Raw genomic sequence first — 20,761 nt, 5'->3', positions numbered from 1 at the left:
CGTGGGTCAACGTGCCTCGTGAGGAGAGGAGAGGAGAGGAGGTGATGCACCATGGTGTCATGAACTTCAAACAGAAGCAGCGTGAGGAACAGGCAGAACCAGACTGAGGGTGAGAGGAATGAAAATAATGCTGTAATGTTTTGTCACAAAGATTGTATTTAGTTATAATATTCTAAATTAACTAAGCCAGTGGTTCTCAACCCTTTTACACCAAGTACCACCTCAGAGAAGAAAAAAAATAGCAGATATACAAGCTCACAGCGCGGCACCGAGTGCCGCGCTGCGAGCTTGTAGATCTGCTATTTTTGAAAAAGTCGTGAAAATGTGTGCAAATCTTTGAATATATGTATTTTCAAAGCGAACGTCTGTAACTCAAACTTTGCTTCTGGGTGGTCCCTGGAACTATATATTTTGAAATGGGGGTCCGTGGCCAAATAAATATCATTTTGGGGGTCCTTCACAAAAGGTTTGAGCACCACTGACATAGCAGTCTCTCAAGAACAGACTAACTGAGCTCCAGTTAAGTGAAAAGGACCTTTTCTTTGACGATGGCTAAGCCAGATTGCTGACATAGAAACATAGGGTTTTTTCCAAAAATCTTAGAAGGATTCAAAAGACACTTATAGAATCGGGTCAAAATTCTAATTTTCACGATTTTTCAAAAATAGCAGATATCTACAAGCTCGCAGCTTGAGCTTGTATATCTGCTATTTTTTTTTTATATTTAAAGCATAAAATATTGCGTCATAATGTGTTCAGGCCTAAATGTGTTATAACTCAGCTGGTGTTTAATGTAACCCTTTTCCAGGATAAGAAATATGCCACAGACAGATATAAAGACATCTACACAGAACTCAGCATTGTGAAAGCAAAGGCTGACTGTGACATCAGCAAGCTGAAGGACAAGCTCCTCGTTGCCACAGAAGAGCTGGGAGAGAGGGCGGTGGATGGAGGCGTCACTCCTGGATATGGTCAGTAGAACGATGTTATCATGTCACCGTTTAAGCCTAGAGTTATTTAATGCTTTAACTATTGAAAAATAGCAGATATACAAGCTCACAGCGCGGCACCGAGTGCCGCGATGTGAGCTTGTGGATCTGCTATTTTTGAAAAATCATGAACATTTTTGCAAATCAAATTTTTAAAGTGAACATTTGTAACTCAAATATTTGCTTCTGGGGGGGGTCCCTGATACAAAATATTTTGAGACGGGGGTCGGCGGCCAAATACATATAATTCTAGGGGTCCTTGGCATGAAATAGTTTGAGAACCACTGACGTAGAAACGGGTTTTTCAAAACACCTTAGAAGGATTTAGAAGACACTTGTAGAATCGGGTCAAAATCGGGTCAAAATTCTAATGTTCACGATTTTTCCAAAAATAGCAGATCTACAAGCTCGCAGCGCGGCACTCGAGCTTGTATATCTGCTTTTTTAATAGTTAAGGCATAAAATGGGTTAATGTGAAGGCCTATTTGCATTATTCAGTATTTACAACTTGTAAAGGGAAAATGGTCAAAGAACAGGTTCTGGTATTCCATTCTGGCACTGTAGTTTTATTCTACTACATTAAGCTGCTGCTTTGTTTTGTTTTCTTATTTTTTTTTAGACATCATGAAATCGAAAAGCAATCCAGACTTCCTGAAAAAACGGTCAATGATCTCCAGGCAGACTCGAGGTGAAAGATCAAAGGTAAGAGACGGGTTTATTTGAAGCTTAAATACTCCTCCTCCCTTGAAGGCAAAGGTATCACCTTTCACAGTAGACAACTATTTGAGTTGACAAAATGAATAAAGAATTACTTTAGAGAGCTGTGTCTTGGCACTGAAATGCTTGACCGCATGTACTGTAACCTTGAAAAGTAATTAGATTGTATCATGTATAGTATGGTGATTTGTGACCAATACCAAATAGTTTTTCTTTATTTTATTTTTTGTATTTTGATTTTTTTTACAAAAAAAATAAATTTAAGTTAATTAAAAAGTGTCTTTCGGCCTGGGCCGCTGGCACAGTGGTCCAGGCACCTAGGCTCAGTAGCCTGACAGGGCGTTGCGCGTTCGAGTCCCGATCTTGGCGACCTTTGCTGCAAGTCACCCCCCATTTCCTGTCTATTTATCATTAAAGGCATAAAAAAAGCCCAGAAAATAAATCTTAAAAGGTGTCTTTTTTTTAAGTCTGGGAACGTTATCAATAGCGATGCACCGACAATTTGGCCAATGAGCGAAAACACAGAAACGCAGAGCATTGGGTCTGTATGTAGCTCACGTAGTTCACACCCAGCCTCTCACATTCACAACATGACAACATGAAAACCTCCCACAATTCAAATGATCTGATTATTTGTTTGATTTATATCGGTCCAGGGTGAATGCAAGAGTCATGTTGTGTCTTAAAGAAATCCATAATATTCTGCATCATTTATTATGGCCTGAACTGTAAAGCTAGTATTATATTCTGCAATCTGCTACTCATAGTTGGTCCACCCATCTGCCACTTACATGGGAAAACATGGTGGGATTCATTGGTCTCTTGGTTCGAGCGTTTGGATTCTCATACTTGACTTGAGAGTTGGACAACTACTATACTAAGTTTAGGTGGCATTAACCCATTTAGAACGGGTACACATAGTGTATTATTATTTTATGCTTGAAAAATAGCAGATATTTTATGCTGAAAAATAGCAGATATACAAGCTCACAGCGCGGCACCGAGTGCCGCGCTGCGAGCTTGTAGATCTGCTATTTTTGAAAAAATTAAATAATAATACACTATAATGTGTACCCGTTCTAAATGGGTTAAACATACAACCTATGACCATGACAGAAATTGTAAAAGAGATTTGGCATAATAATAACGATGAATACAAAAATAAATCACAATTGCAATTGTGGTGTCGACTTTGTATTTGGTCCAAATGATCATATAAGACCCAACCAAAATATTGTAGCAGGCAAAATATGCAAGAGCAGTCTGACTCGTCATGACGTGCGTGAGCACCTGAAAAGAAAGCATCCGTGCTAGTCGGAGGCCTTAGGGAGATAGAATGGTAATTTGTGCTAATCAGTCTAAAAGCGCCAAATTTTGCACAGATGTAGCCCAGGGCTTGCTCTAATGATTTAGCTAGGGCGCCCGAGTCGGCGATCTTCGGGGTTGCCACAGCGGCCAAATCAAGTTGGGCTCCCTTCGACTTTCTATACAAGAGGAAAATACCCAGAAAAAATATTTTTTCTTTTTTTTCTGGGCATTTAAGTAGGATGTGAGGGGTATGACTAGGGGTTTGTCATGATGCTGAATCCATTGCAAGCATTTGTTTTGCACAAAAAAACATTCCTTGGGCTACAAATGGCCCCAGAAAACGATGGTTTAGTGATGAAAAGTGAGTCCTCACAGTTTTGTGGGGGTTTTCTGGGGCCATTTGTAGCCCAAGGAATGTTTTTTGTGCAAAACAAATGCGTGCAATGGATTTAGGCTAGCTTATCAAATGGAACTATATTGAGTTAAATCTTAAGTTAAATTTAAGTGTTGTAAATATAAGAGATGAGTTGGTTAATCTGTTTGTTGCAGCCCTACTTGAATTCAATGACATTTTGTACATTGTTGAGTCGAACTTGAATATGTCTGTGTTTTTGTGAAAGACAGTTTCATAGTACATGTAGTTATGTGTGTATATGTGTGTGTATTCAGTGTTGGCAAGTACAGTACTGTAAGTCAAAGTGATTTTCATGCATTGTCACCTGTGTGTGTGTTTGTTTGTTTTTTTGTCCGGCAGTCTGTCACTGAACAAGTTTCATTGGATAGCTGACTCCCATTGTGGGGTGACTCCCCCTCCCTTCCCTGTCCCAAGATATGCTGTAGGTATAGCATGGCCTTAGGGCGAGCATGCCCTACTCCACATTGCATGAGTTCCCTTAACACCACAACCCTCCTTCCTTCGCCACCAATTTCTTTTGCATTACCTTTAACTCTTCTACTGCTTCGGACGTTCCCGTTCGCCCCAATTTTGACGGCGGCGCGTTGCCAATACGGCTCGTTCTTTTTTACCTTGTTTTGATGTCTGTAAGCTGATGAGGGGTAGCTCGGGTGTGTACAGTAAAACCATCTCCCGTAATGCTGCTTTCAAATCTCCACCACACGTAAACATCAATGGTTGTCCAATTCACTTCCTGGCTGTTCACTGTGGACCTATGCATTGCTATGTATTGGACCACGGCAAGCGGAACGGGCCAATTCCATTCCATTCTTTGCATAAGGCTGCCTTCTGCCGCCAGCTAGGCCAAAGTACACATATAATAAATACAAATAAAACAATAAAAAATGAATAGATCTTTTTCTATAACATCGCAAAGGTAAGCTGCTTTTTGCTGGCACCAGCCCCAATAAATAAATAATAAATCTGGCAGTAAGACTGTTAAAAGTCATTAGTAGTTTCCATGTCAGGCAAAACACTTATTGGACAACACTTATTTATAACCTGAAAACTACTCCGCCCTATGATGAAAACCCACCAGGTAACTTTTGACTTGTTCACGTGAATTTCCGTACAGAAGAACAGTATGCGCTATGTCCAGAGGCAATGTGTTCCTAGACATCTTTTCTATAGTTGTAGTCAACCTGCCCCCAGCGTTTTGTCCGTGGATATAACTACTAACTAGATCATACTTGGGCAACTGGCGGCCCGGGGGCCACATGCGGCCCCCACATTCACTTAATGCGCGCCACAGGTTAATACCAGAATACTGATATATTATTGATTTCAGCTGTTACAATTCCAAACATGACCTGCTTTAATTCCGTCAGTCTATATTAGTCGCTTAATGACTAGTATAGTAGTATTAAAATGTATTTTTGTCCAATGTCCAATGTATTTGTATTTTAGGTTCATAAAGTTAACATGAGTCTATAACTAAATGCGTTTGAAATTAAATCAAAATGTTACATTTTAGGATTCCAATTAAAAAAGAACAAAAAATAATTCAGGATTCCAATTCAAAAGAAGCCAAAAAAGATGATCTACAAGCTCAAAACGCATCGCAGCGCGATGCGTTTTGAGCTTGTAGATCTGATATTTTTGCTTCTTTTGTATGAGATACTAAAATGACAAAGTAGGACGTAGCAATATGCAATGTGGCCCTCTGGAGTGAAGGTGGAAATATAGTGGCCCTCACCATCATCAAAGTTGCCTGCCCCTGAACTAGAACTATAGACACCATACAGTAGTTAACCCATTTAGGACAGGAACCCCTATTTGTAACTACAATATACAGTACCTTTCAATTCCTATTGGGTGCGTTCGGAAATGCGCCATGTTGTCGTTTGTTTTTTCGGTGCACTTGGTGCGTTGTCGTTCGGAAATCCAGTGTGCGGCGCGCCGGGTGTGCTGAGTGCGCGCACCGACCGACCCTACTCAGAAGATGGGGTTTGACAGTGTGGTGCGGCAGTGCGGTGTTTTGATTGGTTGGTTTTCATGGCCGTGTCTCGAGCGCTTCTCAGCTGTGAACAATGGAGGAGATGACCACAAAATGCAGCATTTGCAGCTTAATTGTTCGTTTGGGCTTGATAGTTTCACACGCATCAACGTGTAAACTAACAGCAGGTATGCCGATGTTATGAATTACATCTCCTTTCAATAGCAACGTTGCGTTAGCCAGTTTACCTTCAGTTCAGAGCTTAACTGGTCGTTCGTAAATAAGCCACACTGAGCGCACACCCGGTGCGCGTTTCCGAACGCACCCTATATAGAAACATATCGTCACTGTCGGGCAGAAACCTCATATCCCCAAGTTTCAAATTTGCAAGTTGTTTCATAAACTATTTTCACGATTTTTAATAATTTAAAAAAATATATTATTTTGGACATTCAAGGTTTCCACCCGACAACTATATATATATATATTATATATATATATATATGTCATAGTATATTAGAGAAACAGCACATTCGAGACGCGGAGCACTCGTGGTGCGGCACGGGGCGGAGCAAGCGGTCGCCAATACAACGTACTCCAGGCGGTGCGCCGCTCTATTGTCCACGACACTGCGAGCGGCTACCGAAGCCCCCCTGTATCCACGAAGCCCAAACGAGTTACGAGGCCCCCCTGGGTCCACGAAGCCCCAAGCGGCGCGAAGGCCAGCGGACCTTGGTCCTGCTCTTCGCCCCCGAGCGCCGCAGGCGCGAGTGGCCGCGAAGAGCGCCGGCCGCGCGAGTTACGAAGCCGTGGTGAATGCAATCGTTATATTTATGCCCAGGCCGTAAGGCCTGGGCAAGCGCACGTTAAACGCCCTGTCCAAGTGACTACAATGGAGCTAATGGCTAGGCTAGGCTAGGCTAGGCTAGGCTAGGCTAGGCTAGGCTAGGCTAGGCTAGGCTAGTAAATAAAGAGTAAACACTTCCGGTCTGCGGCGAGTTCAAAGCGTGACGTAACTCTCTTATCCAGTGGCTGACGTCGCCATCTGGTGGTGATTAGTGTGTGGTGAACGTCAAAACGAGTGCTCCTTGACAACTTTTACTGGTTTCTTGAACATACTGTAACATATATATATATATATATATATATATATAGTCATTTTTGAATAAGTATTTGAAGTTTTTCTGAAAATTTAGGTCAGGATTTAGAAGGCCGTTATGGCTTTGTACCCTGTATGTGTGAATTAACTTTGTGAATGGCTGTCTTTGGTTTTGTCGGTCATTTAGTCTTGTGATTGTTTGTTGTTACTTTGTCTGTGTTTCTACAGTAACTTGCACGACTATAACATCACTGTTTTCCTCAATTTCCTGCACCAACTGAGTGGACTTTAATCTACTGTTGTTGTCGTCATTAACATTTTTCTCAGCACAACGGCAGTGAATGTACTCCTTGAAATGTACATGACGTGTTCTGTTGATTGATGCACCATTTGTTCTAAGGGTGTTGTTTTCTTAACCCATTATAGAATGGGGTCAAAATTCGAATTTTCGCGATTTTTCAAAAATAGCAGATATACAAGCTCGCAGCGCGGCACTCGGTGCCACGCTGTGAGCTTGTATATCTGCTATTTTTCAATAGTTAAAGCATAAAATAATGATACACAATAAAGTGTACCCGTTCTGAATGGGTTGGTATAGGATGGGTTCATATAATTATTACGGTAAACATGTGCTTTGTTCCAGTGATCATACATTTGCCTAAAATAGATGACTAACATCACTTGTCTTGTTTTTTTAAAGCTCTTCTCTGACTATGAAAGTCCTTATCAGTCAAATATAAATAAAATACTTTCTTTTTTCCCCCCTGTAGAGCCTAAAAGAGGGACTAACTGTGCAGGAACGCATGAAGCTCTTTGAGGCAAAAGATTCCAGGAAGATTTAATTTTGGGGGGAGTCTGAAGTTTTTCTTCACACTCTGTTCTTTGCTAGCCTTGCTTTTTGGTCAAAATGGTTAAGGTCATATTCACACATCATTTTCCTATGGCATCATATTCGGGGGTTGGAGAACCCTCGAATATGTGTGAATATGATCAATGAGGAGACGCACAAAGGATAATGTACAATGTCTATAAATACTAAATCTAAATATAGACTGGCTTCAATCCTGTTCCCTGTGGAGGATTGTAGTTGTTTTTGGTCCTAAAATAGTCTCTTCATATTGTGTTTACATTATTAAATCGATTTTGTGTAATAGATTTCTTGAGTAATTTCCTTTACGTGGAACCGGTCCACGATGGTGAACTGTCACACTTCAGCTGTGTTACCTTTTGAGAGGGCTTAACAGCATTTTAATTGTATTCTTTTCCATCCCCCCCAAATGCCAAAACAGATAGCAATACACAGTATAAATAATATATATTTCCCAATAGGAATTCATAGACTATCTGCTGTATTTTATTGTTTGGGTTACAATGATTTCTTTATCGAATGATTTTTATGTTGCGCCGGTTATGTTGTACATAACTACTGGATATGTGGAAGAGTATGGTTTGCCGTTGATTGTTGGGGCATCTGCTGTACTATTATCTTTGGTTTTGATTTGATATTCAACAATGTGACGCTTGTTTTAATGACGTATGAGAGTTTTTTTTTTAACATTATTTTGAGTGCCTGTGTGTGGAGATGGGATGGGGAAGGGGTGGGGTGTTGCACTTATCACTTGACTACTTGAGGAAGCCGTTTTCTTTATTTTGTTTTTCGTCTCAATGGTGTGGTGACTTCAACCCAACTATTTGTTACAGTGCAAACAAACTTTTTGGCTTCTGTTGAATATCGTCGTTGTAGGGTGGAAACCTCGTATCTCCAAGTTTCAAATGTGTACGTTCTTTCGCAAAGTAAAGCCCTGCTTCATCATACAAGGACGTCGCACAAAAGTAGTGAAAACAGCAGATCTACAAGCACACAACGCCTCGCACCGCGAGGCGTTGTGTGCTTGTAGATCGGCTGTTTTCACTAGTTGAATCATTTTTAAAATGATAAATGCAAAACGAACGGTTTTGGACATACAAGGTTTCCACCCGACAACGACGAATATGGTAGAACAAACGACAAACTCTGAACTCGCTACTGATGTTTTCTCTATATATTACTTGCATCACACTATAGAACTTTCTGTTTCCTCATAGTTCTGGGATCAGTGTTTAAGGATGTATCTCTTAAAAGTGACACTATTTAGGGCTTTGCATGACTGTATGGTAATTTGAACTCCCGGAATGGTTTGCCTCATTTTCCCCCTTTTATGCTTTAGTGCAGGGGTCTTCAACAGGGGGTCCGGGACCCCCAGGGGGTCCTCAGAGTCACTACAGGGGGTCCTCCAAAACTTTGAGTGATAGAAAGTTTTTTTCTCCTGTTTTATGTTAACCACTTGAACCCTAGTGTCAATATTCTGAGAACTTTCTTTTGCCAAAAATAGCAGATCTACAAGCTCACAACGCCTCGCGCTGCGAGGCGTTGTGAGCTTGTAGATCGGCTATTTTTGGCAAAAAGGTTTGGTGTAGAGGGGAAAAAGAGCAGACTAAGTACACAGTGAAATGTCAACTTTTTCAAGTATTGACGGTTCAAGTGGTTAAATATCTGAAAACTCAAATTGACATGAATCCAAAATACACTGATGATCGTGCCGTCAAACGATGAAACTATATGGAATCTCTGAAAAGGTTGTGGGGGGTCCCTGCTTCATCTCTCTCTCTCTCTCAACTAAGGGGTCCTTGGCCTGAAAACGTTGAAGACCCCTGCTTTAGTGTGTGGAAAACATAAGCTTTGCCTTTGCGAGTCCTACTGTTTAGATGTTGAGACTGAAACCTTTTTCTAACTGTAAATGGCTGTCCTGAAGCACTTGGCCCAATTCCCTGACCTCTCACTGAAACCTTTTGTCTTTGAAATACAGTAGTCGTTGTGCCTCGACTGAGTGAAGAATACACATCCATTGACACCTGTGCAGCTATGGATACACACTGTATAGTATTCAAAATCACGCCTTGTACATAATATGCCACACAGAAAACTTCTGTATTTTGTTTTAAACTTGTATCTTGCTTATTAGCTCTATATTAAATATATATATATATATATATATATATGAATATTTTTTATTTTCGTTTGAATGTATAACGCCAATAAATGAAGTGTTTCTGAGTTTTGGGGAGTACGTTTGTCAATGATTTGTTATAGTCGGAAAATGTAAAATACCAAGAAGTAGCTAAAATCCCCAAGTGTTATATATAGTAACATTACCAGTAAGACTCCCTAATCGGGAGATAAGCGACCGTTGGTCGCTTATCTCCACAAATAGGCCAAAAGTTTGTTTTACCAATTATCAAGACATACGGGCAGTTGACAGTTTGCCATGGTTACTCATTGAAGTTGAATCTCCATATATGGAGATAACCTACGCATCACACTAAGTCTGACCTCACCAGCCCATATTTGGGCATGAGCAACTTATGTCTCCATATATGGAGATATGATGACATCACACAGTCCTCAGCCGATGATGTGGCGTGATGTCATACAATACACAAACGAGCCCTACAGTATAAAGGGGCAATTCTTGCCAGGAAAGAAGCATTTCTTCGACTCAGACCTTATCGCCAGGGTTGGCTTATAGCAGCTGTCGGTAGGACCATATATGGATTCTGTTAGTGTGGATCTCCTAACAGGGCATCATCTGGGATACAATCCCTTTTATGCCCATATATGGAGATCCCTAACAGAATCCCTTTCATGCCCATATATGGAGATCCCTAACAGAATCCCTTTTATGCCCATATATGGAGATCCCTAACAGCATCCCTTTTATGCCCATATATGGAGATCACTAACAGCTAACAGAATCCCTTTTATGCCCATATATGGAGATCCCTAACAGAATCCCTTTTATGCCCATATATGGAGATCCCTAACAGAATCCCTTTTATGCCCATATATGGAGATCCCTAACAGAATCCCTTGTATGCCCATATATGGAGATCCCTAACAGAATCCCTTTTATGCCCATATATGGAGATCCCTAACAGAATCCCTTTTATGCCCATATATTATGGAGAAATCCCTGCTCTGAGTATCTGACATCAGTGTGATGTCACCTGTTTATGCCCATATATGGAGATCCCTGCTCTGCGTATCTGGTTGCTATGGTAAACAGTTGGTTGCTAGGGTAAAAAAACATGGTTGCTATGGTAAACAGTTGGTTGCTAGGGTAAACAGTTGGTTGCTAGGGTAAAACCATGGTTGCTAAGGTGGTTGCTAACGTACACTAACAGACCAGCAACAACAGACTGTTGCCACAGCAACGTACACAAAGGTTTGTGTACACATGTGGTGTGATGTCATACTGATGCGGAGATATGAGCAGGGCAAAGGTGTGACGTGTGACGGACGGACGGACGGACGGACGGCCGGTGGAGGTTTTCATAGTAAACTGCTCCCTGACGGTCGCAATAAATGCGAGAAGTCTCTGCGTGTCTGTCTGTCTGTCTGTCTGTCTGTCTGTCTGTCTGTAATCCGCGTATCTCGAGAACCGTTCGTCCCACCGGCTTCAGATTCGGCACGCGCGTTCCCCGCCGCGGCACGGAGTGCAGTGCCGGGCCTCGACCCGACCCGCGGTTTTCCCGAACCGGCCCGAAACGTTCGGAATATCCTTATGCGGAGCTGATTGTTGACATCAGGCTGTTCCGGAGGAAATCGGCGCAAGCGCTGACTCATTGTGACATCACTCATAAAAGGCTCTGACATCACGTACGTCACATGAGTCAACAAAAAATCTCTGAATATCTCCATATATAGCATATATGGGCATAAAATGGACGCAGAATCACAAAGATCTCCATATACGGGCATAAAGGGACACAGACAGACGGATACAGAGATCTCCATAAATGGGCATAAAATGGACGCAAATGGCATATATGGGCATAAAATTTACGCAGAATCACAAAGATCTCCATATACGGGCATAAAGGGACACAGACAGACAGATTCAGAGATCTCCATATATGGGCGTGAAATGGACGCAAATAGACAGATATCTCCATATATGGGCATATATGGGCATAAAATGGACCCAGAACTATATCTGCAGTGATCTCCATATATGGACATAAAATGGATGCTGACAGACAGACAGATAACAGATATCTCCATATATGGGCATAAATGGACACAGGCAAACAGATGGTCAAAACGGGTCCTATGACAACAGGTATAATGGGGTTTGCATTAAAGGGCGGGGCATTCATTCCCTATTTACATCGTTCCCGAGTTGGCCAGGTCGCCGACTAGACGCTGGGCCGCCCGAAGGGCGGCCCAGCTTCTAGTACTATAAAACATACATTAATCCACTTTAGCCCCATTTTATACCTACACGCATTTCCAAACCATGCCCCGCCCCCAATTTGCATGAGTCGAATAAGCTCCTCCCCTTCATTTACATACGGCCGTCTGCATTTTTTACGCGCTGGGAAACACACCTTAACGCCCTCATTAGCATAATGTATGCGTGCATAATGTATGCGAACCACGCCCACACGCATTTCCAAACCACGCCCCGCCCCCAATTTGCATATGTCGACTAAGCTTCTCCCCTTCATTTACATACGGCCGTCTGCATTTTTTACGCGCTGGGAAATGCCACTTAACAGCCTCATTAGCATAATTTATGCGGACCACACCCACACGCATTTCCAAACCATGCACCGCCCCCATTTTTTTTAAAGTCGACTAAGCTCCTCCCCTTCATTTACATACGGCCGTCTGCTTTTTTTTACGTGCTGGGAAACCTACCTTAACGCCCTCATTAGCATAATGTATGCGAGCATAATGTATGCGCACCACGCCCACACGCATTTCCAAACCACGCCCCGCCCCCAATTTGCATATGTCGACTAAGCTCCTCCCCTTCATTTACATACGGCCGCCTGCATTTTTTACGCGCTGAGAAACGCCACTTAACAGCCTCATTAGCATAATTTATGCGAACCACGCCCACACGCATTCCCAGACCATGCCCCGCCCCCAATTTGCATGAGTCGACTAAGCTCCTCCCCTTCATTTACATACGGTCATCTGCATTTTTTATGCGCTGGGAAACACACCTTAACGCCCTCATTAGCATAATGTATGCGAGCATAATGTATGCGAACCACGCCCACACGCATTTCCAGACCATGCCCCGCCCCCAATTTGCAAGAGTCGACTAAGCTCCTCCCCTTCATTTACATACGGTCATCTGCATTTTTTATGCGCTGGGAAACACACCTTAACGCCCTCATTAGCATAATGTATGCAAGCATAATGTATGCGAACCACGCCCACACGCATTTCCAGACCATGCCCCGCCCCCAATTTGCAAGAGTCGACTAAGCTCCTCCCCTTCATTTACATACGGCCGTCTGCATTTTTTACGCGCTGGGAAACACACCTTAACGCCCTCATTAGCATAATGTATGCAAGCATAATGTATGCGAACCACGCCCACACGCATTTCCAAACCACGCCCCGCCCCCAATTTGCATATGTCGACTAAGCTCCTCCCCTTCATTTACATACGGCCGTCTGCATTTTTTACGCGCTGGGAAACGCCACTTAACAGCCTCATTAGCATAATTTATGCGGACCACACCCACACGCATTTCCAAACCATGCACCGCCCCCATTTTTTTAAAGTCGACTAAGCTCCTCCCCTTCATTTACATACGGCCGTCTGCTTTTTTTTACGTGCTGGGAAACATACCTTAACGCCCTCCTCATTAGCCAGTGTTGTATAAAGTACTGGAAACCCATACTTAAGTAAAAGTACCGATATTCCACTTGAAAGTTAATCAAGTAAAAGTAAAAGTCACCGATAATATTATTACTTAAGTAAAAGTATGAAAGTAGCTCTCAAAAAATGTACTTAAGTATCAAAAGTACATTGTGTTAAAATGTACTTAAGTATAAAAGTAAAAGTAAAAAGTACAAGTACAAGTACAAGTAAAAGTACAACAAATATTTTCAAAATGCCTACAAAAAATTAAGACCAAAAATTCTCAAAGTGTTTTATTATTAATAGGTTGGAACATTCAGTGACCCCTTGATACCAGGGGCACAAGCACACACCTACAGTAAGAACAAAACATTTTGATCCTACGATGCAAAGGTTCAAATAGCACTGGGGTACCAAGTTCCCCAAAGCTATTTGAGATGTTTATAGATTAGAATCTTTACACACCTGCTTCCGAATAATTAATTATATAATTCCAGTTCACTGCATATTATGTAGGTGACAGTTCATTTCAATTAAGCTCTCACTCCAGTCTGCACTTTTCTGAAGAGTCAAGCAGCTCCCTAGTTTAAACTAGGCTATAAAATGACACAATAGGCTATTGTCACCTCAAAGTAAACGCTGGATTATTATTTCTTCAAATTGACTGGATTCAACCTGGATCACACAAGTAATGAGGTAACATCCAGCATATGCGTGTGAGCCACACTTTATATGCGTCTTGGCGCATGCTTAAAAATAACAGATCTAACTAAGGGGGCGTTCTCACCCAAAATCCGCTTAGGATCAGGGACCAAATGTTTACATTGTTGCATTTTGAATTTGGTCCGGTTAGCGTTCACACGGGACTTTTGTTAAAAGAACCAAATATGTAAACAAAATGACACGTGGACGTGGTCATACAGGCTGCTGTTGATCTATTGACAGAATAGGCTATTCATATGGAAAATTACTTGCTGCCTATTCTTATTAGTCTTGAAGAACTGCGACCTAGACAACCTCATCCTAGACTTTTGCAACAATGCTCTACAGCACAACAAGCAACCTGAAATATGGTCTCTGTCTAATATCATCCCGGTGCCTAAAGCTGGAGACCTCTCAAAGCCAGACAACTACAGAGGCATCAGCCTGACATGTATCACTGCTAAGGTCTTCAACCGAATGATACTGAACAGGATACGGCATGCCATCGACCCTCACCTGAGAGAGAACCAAAATGGTTTTCGAGAGGAGAGAACAACCGTAGCACAGATCCTGGCATTAAGGAGATTAATAGAGGAGGTGAAAAAGAACAACCTAGCAGCTGTACTGTGCTTCATTGACTTCAAAAAGGCTTTTGATTCTATCCACAGAAGCAAGATGGTGAAGATCCTTGAGGCCTACAATGTCCCTCCCAACATTCTCCGGGCTATCGAGACCATGTACGCAAAAACAAGGGCCAAAGTGGTGACCCCAGATGGCAGCAGTGAGGTGTTTGACATCCGAGCTGGGGTAATGCAAGGAGACACCCTAGCCCCCTACCTCTTCATCATAGTTCTAGATTATGCGCTCAGGAAAGCCATAGGGGGACGGGAACAAGAGCTTGGCTTCACGCTAACACCAAGGAGGTCAAGACGGCATCCCGCAGTAGTTCTGACAGACCTGGACTATGCGGACGACATCAGCCTGCTCTCCGACAGCATGGAACAAGCACAAGAACTCCTGAACAGGGTGGAGATAGAGTGTGCCAAAGTTGGTCTCAGGCTAAACGCTAAGAAAACTGAGGTTATCACCTATAACCTACCTGATCACTCACCTCTGACAACAACAGAAGGAGCTGTGTTGAAGGAAGTCAAGGACTTCAAGTACCTGGGCGCATGGGTCGACTCAACTGAGAAAGACCTTAAAGTAAGGAAGGCACTCGCTTGGGGGGCCCTGAACGGCATGAACAGTGTATGGAACTCTAACCTCCCCCGCCAAATCAAACTTAGCTTCTTCTTTGCAACGGTGGAGTCTGTTCTCCTCTATGGCAGTGAATGCTGGACCCTGAAGCCAACCCTGCAGAAGTCTCTAGACGGGTGCTACACTAGAATGTTGCGTGCAGTACTCAACATCAACAGGAGTGCACATGTTACAAACGAGAGCCTGTATGAGGGAATACCAAAGGTAAGCGAGAAAATTGCCACCAGAAGAATGAGACTAGCAGGACACTGCCAAAGACACCAGGAGCTTCCAGCCAGCAAATTGGTACTGTGGGAGCCAACACACGGGCACCGGCCGCGAGGACGTCCCACAAAAACATACGTGGACATACTCAAGGAAGACGTAGGGACACAGAACACCAATGAGCTGGCCAGATGTATGGAGAACCGAGATGACTGGAAACAACGATGGAGGGCTCGTCTGAGGACGACCTAGATAGATAGATAGATAGATATTCTAATTAATGTTGTGTTATTAATCACAGCCGCTTCCTATATCTTTTTTTAAAGAAGCGAAACTCACACATTTCAGGCAGTAATATAGCGATGGATGGATGGAGGAATATCTCTCTCTTTTTCTCTCACTCAAAATATATAGCCTAATATAAAGCCTACTTCTTGATTCATTTAACAATAAATAGCGCAAGAACGCGTGGCCAAATAAAAACATAATAAGCGTCACCGTTTCCACATCAAATAATCTCTCTCTGTCTCTTTCTTTCTTTACAAGCAACGGGCGTGCGTGTGAGCCATATAACTTTATGCGGTGGCGCATGCTTAAAAATAACATATCTAACAGGATGCTATAGCTTGAGATCTGTTCTTTTTAACCACAGGATTCATTTAGCTCTGAAACAGCGTAACAGTGTAAGCTTGCAAATCAGTTATTTTTGCGCACAGCACACGATGACAGGAGTTGGCTATGGACATCTTACTGCCGTCCCAACAAATTGTGAAAAGTTTGACTCATGAACGCCTGTCCTCAGGGGAACAGCTAGTGAGCGAGCGAAAAGAGAGCGATATCCTAATCCCTTGAAAGAAAAGCCAAGTTTGAAATGTCCTTGTTGGATGCTCCGTCTACTCCCGTGGGCCGTGTTACACACAAGATGGTGACCTTAATTTTATTTGTGACAGTATTTGCGTCAAAAACAAACAATGATCACCGTGTTCGGAGAGCGACCCCTGGAGTCACCGCACACGATGGGTCACCAGTTTCCATGTAGTGCCGCACCGCAGCATAGCACCGCAGCGCCGGCCCAGGGAGAAGAGATGATACAGTATGAGACAGACTGCTATGAGATTTTCGATTTGTAGCGAGTAACGAGGTGTCCAATTTTAATGTAGCGGAGTAAAAGTACGATTTTTTCCTTTTAAATGTAACTAAGTAAAAGTAAAAGTTCAGGGTTGAAAAAATATAAATAAAAGTACAAATTCTCAAAATGTGTACTTAAGTACAGTAACGAAGTACTTGTACTTCGTTACTTTACAACACTGTCATTAGCATAATGTATGCGAGCATAATGTATGCGCACCACGCCCACACGCATTTCCAAACCACGCCCCGCCCCCAATTTGCATATGTCAACTAAGCTCCTCCCCTTCATTTACATACGGCCGCCTGCATTTTTTACGCGCTGAGAAACGCCACTTAACAGCCTCATTAGCATAATTTATGCAAACCACGCCCACACGCATTCCCAGACCATGCCCCGCCCCCAATTTGCATGAGTCGACTAAGCTCCTCCCCTTCATTTACATACGGTCATCTGCATTTTTTATGCACTGGGAAACACACCTTAACGCCCTCATTAGCATAATGTATGCGTGCATAATGTATGCGAACCACGCCCACACGCATTTCCAAACCACGCCCCGCCCCCAATTTGCATATGTCGACTAAGCTCCTCCCCTTCATTTACATACGGCCGCCTGCATTTTTTACGCGCTGAGAAACGCCACTTAACAGCCTCATTAGCATAATTTATGCGAACCACGCCCACACGCATTCCCAGACCATGCCCCGCCCCCAATTTGCATGAGTCGACTAAGCTCCTCCCCTTCATTTACATACGGTCATCTGCATTTTTTATGCGCTGGGAAACACACCTTAACGCCCTCATTAGCATAATGTATGCGAGCATAATGTATGCGAACCACGCCCACACGCATTTCCAGACCATGCCCCGCCCCCAATTTGCAAGAGTCGACTAAACTCCTCCCCTTCATTTACATACGGTCATCTGCATTTTTTATGCGCTGGGAAACACACCTTAACGCCCTCATTAGCATAATGTATGCGAGCATAATGTATGCGAACCACGCCCACACGCATTTCCAGACCATGCCCCGCCCCCAATTTGCAAGAGTCGACTAAGCTCCTCCCCTTCATTTACATACGGCCGTCTGCATTTTTTACGCGCTGGGAAACGCCACTTAACAGCCTCATTAGCATAATTTATGCGGACCACACCCACACGCATTTCCAAACCATGCACCGCCCCCATTTTTTTAAAGTCGACTAAGCTCCTCCCCTTCATTTACATACGGCCGTCTGCTTTTTTTTACGTGCTGGGAAACCTACCTTAACGCCCTCATTAGCATAATGTATGCGAGCATAATGTATGCGCACCACGCCCACACGCATTTCCAAACCATGCCCCGCCCCCAATTTGCAAGAGTCGACTAAGCTCCTCCCCTTCATTTACATACGGCCGTCTGCATTTTTTACGCGCTGGGAAACACACCTTAACGCCCTCATTAGCATAATGTATGCGTGCATAATGTATGCGAACCACGCCCACACGCATTTCCAAACCACGCCCCGCCCCCAATTTGCATATGTCGACTAAGCTCCTCCCCTTCATTTACATACGGCCGTCTGCATTTTTTACGCGCTGGGAAACGCCACTTAACAGCCTCATTAGCATAATTTATGCGGACCACACCCACACGCATTTCCAAACCATGCACCGCCCCCATTTTTTTAAAGTCGACTAAGCTCCTCCCCTTCATTTACATACGGCCGTCTGCATTTTTTACGCGCTGGGAAACACACCTTAACGCCCTCATTAGCATAATGTATGCGTGCATAATGTATGCGAACCACGCCCACACGCATTTCCAAACCACGCCCCGCCCCCAATTTGCATATGTCGACTAAGCTCCTCCCCTTCATTTACATACGGCCGCCTGCATTTTTTACGCGCTGAGAAACGCCACTTAACAGCCTCATTAGCATAATTTATGCGAACCACGCCCACACGCATTCCCAGACCATGCCCCGCCCCCAATTTGCATGAGTCGACTAAGCTCCTCCCCTTCATTTACTTACGGTCGTCTGCATTTTTTACGCGCTAGGAAACCTACCTTAACGCCCTCATTAGCATAATTTATGCGCTTCACGCCCACACGCATTTCCAAACCATGCCCCGCCCCCAATTTGCACGAGTCGACTAAGCTCCTCCCCTTCATTTACATACGGTCGTCTGCATTTTTTACGTGCTGGGAAACCTACCTTAACGCCCTCATTAGCATAATGTATGCGAGCATAATGTATGCGAACCACGCCCACACGCATTTCCAGACCATGCCCCGCCCCAATTTGCATGAGTCGACTAAGCTCCTCCCCTTCATTTACATACGGTCGTCTGCATTTTTTACGCGCTGGGAAAACTACCTTAACGCCCTCATTAGCATCATTTATGCGCACCACGCCCACACGCATTTCCAAACCATGCCCCGCCCCCAATTTGCACGAGTCGACTAAGCTCCTCCCCTTCATTTACATACGGTCGTCTGCATTTTTTACGTGCTGGGAAACCTACCTTAACGCCCTCATTAGCATAATGTATGCGAGCATAATGTATGCGAACCACGCCCACACGCATTTCCAGACCATGCCCCGCCCCCAATTTGCACAAGTCGACTAAGCTCCTCCCCTTCATTTACATACGGTTGTCTGCATTTTTTACGCGCTGGGAAACCTACCTTAACGCCCTCATTAGCATAATTTATGCGAGCATAATGTATGCAGAACACACCCCCAACCTCATTTACATGCCACGCACCCAATTTAAATAATTAGACTAATTAGCTCCGCCCCTCGCGTTTGTGTGTAATTAGCAACAAGACGCGCGTCAAATGCATGTTGTGCAGTCTCATTTACATAATTAATGCAGACCCCGCCCCAACCTTATTTGCATAATTAATGCAGCCTCATTTACATAATATGTAAATGAGACGCACGCATCTCATTTACATAATAATCAATGCAGCCTCATTTACATATTAATATTTAAATGAGACGCGTGCAGTCTCATTTACATAATTAATGCAGACCACGCCCCAACCTCATTTGCATAATGAATGCAGCCTCATTTACGTAATAATTAATGCCGCGTGCAGTCTCATTTACATAATTAATGCAGACCACGCCCCCAATTTGAATAATTAGGCCGTCCCCAGGCCCCGAAAACCGGGCCTGGGGACGGAAGGAAGGAAGGAAGGAAGGAAGGAAGGAAGGAAGGAAGGAAGGAAGGAAGGAATGAAGGAAGGAAGGTTGCACGCTATTTAATTATTTATTTGTTTGTTTGTTTGTTTGTTTATTTATTTATTTATTTATTTATTTATTTATTGAAGGAAGGAAGGAAGGAAGGAAGGAAAGAAAGAAAGATGTACGCTATTTATATATTTATTTATTTATTTATTGAAGGAAGGAAGGAAGGAAGGAAGGAAGGAAGGAAGGTTGCACGCTATTTAATTATTTATTTATTTATTTATTTATTTATTTATGGATGGATGGATGGAAGGAAGGAAGGAAGGAAGGAAGGAAGGAAGGAAGGAAGGAAGGAAGGAAGGAAGGAAGGAAGGAAGGAAGGAAGGAAGGAAGGAAGGAAGGAAGGAAGGAAAGATGTACGCTATTTATATATTTATTTATTTATTTATTGAAGGAAGGAAGGAAGGAAGGAAGGAAGGAAGGAAGGTTGCACGCTATTTAATTATTTATTTATTTATTTATGGATGGAAGGAAGGAAGGAAGGAAGAAAGAAGAAAGAAAGAAAGAAAGAAAGAAAGAAAGAAAGAAAGAAAGAAAGAAAGATGTACGCTATTTATATATATATATTTATTTATTTATTTATTTATTGAAGGAAGAAAGGAAGAAAAGAAGAAAGAAAGAAAGAAAGAAAGAAAGAAAGAAAGGAAGCAAGGAAGCAAGCACGCTATTTAATTATTTATTTATTTAACCCTCTAAGGCCCGCATTAAGAAATACTTGAAATAAAAAATTGAAAAAAATCAGATGGTGTTGTAGGAGTCCTATTCAGAGGAAAATGTAATGTTTTTTTCAAAAAAATGTTTTTGTAAGATTTTATAGCCATAAATCAAAAATCATAAATCATGCTCTAATTTACATATGGGGGATATTTTTCACAATAATAACATATGTACATGTTCTAGACATTCTAATGATCACCAAAAAAAATAGTACAGGCATTTTACTTATGTTTTTGTGAGGTATAGCTTCCATGAAAAAGTGAGATGTTGTTCGTCAAAACTCTGGAATTTCAGCGGGTGTGGCGG

At 42.7% G+C, this 20,761-nt stretch overlaps 1 long non-coding RNA gene across 1 annotated transcript; it reads left to right on the top strand.

Moving 5' to 3' along the window:
* Positions 1–1,657: 1,657 nt before the first annotated feature.
* On the top strand, positions 1,658–8,070 carry LOC308303407. The gene is made up of 3 exons (XR_013962987.1): positions 1,658–1,691; positions 3,769–3,850; positions 7,274–8,070. It is a non-coding gene; the product is annotated as an uncharacterized lncRNA (long non-coding RNA).
* Positions 8,071–20,761: the final 12,691 nt, after the last annotated feature.

Source organism: Nannobrachium achirus (assembly GCF_963921795.1).
Source record: "Nannobrachium achirus genome assembly, chromosome: 18".
Lineage (NCBI taxonomy): Eukaryota > Metazoa > Chordata > Actinopteri > Myctophiformes > Myctophidae > Nannobrachium > Nannobrachium achirus.
Note: the sequence above shows the minus strand (reverse complement) of the source record. Positions and strands in the feature narration are given on the sequence as shown.